Genomic DNA, 2,250 nt, shown 5'->3' with positions numbered 1-2,250 from the left:
GAATACGAGTTGCCTTCATAATCAGACTTCTAGGCCTGTTTTTAAAATGTTTACTTTATAATTAAAATGAATAGAAATCATCCAATAAATAAGCTTCAGTATCTGTACCTTAATACCAAAATTTGGACCAAAGGGAGAACATTATGATTAAATGTTGACCAGGCTGTGTTCAACGAACTACCAAGACTTTTCTAAGATAATAATAGAAATTCTGTAGAAAACATCTGTGGCTATACAAGTTTTGAAAAAAACTGCTTAGGATAGATACTCTTTTGGGGTTTGTAGTGTACTTTGGTGCATTGACTCCCTGAGAAGCCTTATAACAAAGAACTCTATTTATTTAGGCCAGTATTTTGCAGATTATTTTGACCATGGACCTCCCCCCATTCCCTCTTTTTTTTAAACATGAAATACTGATTAACAACTCACAGAATTCTAGTGTTTAAAGAGCAGAGTTTGAAGAACACTTATGACTGTAGCTACATAAATCTATAATAAAACTAAAACTAAAGAATCATCAATTACGATCAAGAAAGGTATATCTGAGCATCTAAAGGTGATTTAATAGAGATCTGGTTATATGATTCATTATCTCATTTGGTTCAGTAAGAAAACTTGTATGACAAGCTTAGTGGAGAGTAGTTTTAAAAGCATTTAATATCACTCTCCCCCCCCTTTTTTTAGAAAATGGAGAATATCATTTGATATGGAATATGGCCAATATCGTAATGTATTGTAATTTTATATGTCCTTATTTCTTCTTAACTGATGTGATTTAAGTTTGTTAACTATAGGGAGACGTTAATTTGTACATTTTCTGCCAGTCATTCTAATATAGAACCTTGCTCTTTTAGGGATTCTATGGTATAGCGATTTGTTAAATGAAAACATTATTTTCAGCCGGGCTCAGTGGCTCAGCCTGTAATCCCGCTCCTTGGGAGGCTGAGGTGAGTGGATTGCCTGAGCCCGCGGGTTCGAGACCCGCCCGGGCAACTTGGTGAGACCTCATCTCTACAAAAAAAATAAAAAATGAGCCGGGCGTGGTAGCGCGCGCCTGTCATTCCGGCTACTCGGAAGGCGGAGGCGGAAGGATCGCCGGAGCCCGGCGGGTCGAGGCTGCGGGGGCCGGGAGCGGCCACGGCACTCCGGTCTGGGTGACGGAGTGAGACTCCAACTCAAAAAAAAAGAAAACATTTTCATTTAACAAATGTAGTTTTCATTTAACAAATGTAGTAATGTAGTTTTTAGTTTACAGTAGATTTTAGAAAAATTTCTTTGTGTAAAATATTTTTGAAAATATAAAACATATATGATTTATAAAAACTGAAATAGACACTTTAGGATGGGCCTTTGTGTTGCTTTATTTATCCAGCAAGCCTTGAATTCTTAAGATTAATTCAAATTTGGTTTAACAGTTAAGTGACAGAGAACTCATAAAGATTCCTAAACAGTAAAGAGGTATAATAAATGCTGTTTTAAAAAAGGATTATCCTTGATGTAGAGTAACATGCATGAGGAAGCCTCCAACAGAACAGAATTGTTCATGTAGGAAAATCAAGGGATTTGGGGACCTGAGACTGGCTCTGAACTATCCAGGATGTGGTTGGGTTAGGAGCTAAGCACAATATTTTTGTGGTTTCGAGAACTGCCATTATAGCATATGAAACCCTAGCCTTCAACTGTGGCTTTATAGAGTTTAAGAAAATTTCGTTTATATGCAGATTTCTGCAATCTTACTATTGCCAGGAAGAAGCCAGAGTTACACAGGATTCAATGTGTGTGTGCGTGTATGCCAGTGCGTATAAACACACAAAGTAGACAACTCTTAATACTGATTTATGGGAACCAGGAAACCTGAATTCTGGTATTTTCTCCTTGTGTAATTTTGAATAAGCCGTATAACTTCGTTCTTTTGAGTTTCTTACCTGTAATCTGGAAATTATTTCCCGCTTCACTGTGATGTTTTGAGAAGATACCTTTGGAAACTTTTTGAAAAGTACAGAAGTGCAATTGTAAAATGTCAATAAAACATTTTGATGCTTATTTTGCTAGAAGAGTACATATAAACATAGCATTTGGAAACCTTAAAAATCATGACAATAGGGAAATATGAAGATTCCTCCCTTTGAATTTTCAGTTAAAAAATAAACATTTGGTTTGAATTAATATTTAAAAGCCTTTGCAAAAATTAATCACTAATGCAGTGGTATCATAATTTGGAATCAGTATTTATGCTGCTAACATTTTGTT

Source organism: Carlito syrichta, unplaced genomic scaffold (assembly GCF_000164805.1).
Source record: "Carlito syrichta isolate Samal-C Ts95f unplaced genomic scaffold, Tarsius_syrichta-2.0.1 Scaffold305701, whole genome shotgun sequence".
Classification (NCBI taxonomy): domain Eukaryota; kingdom Metazoa; phylum Chordata; class Mammalia; order Primates; family Tarsiidae; genus Carlito; species Carlito syrichta.
This window is presented reverse-complemented; position numbering follows the sequence as displayed.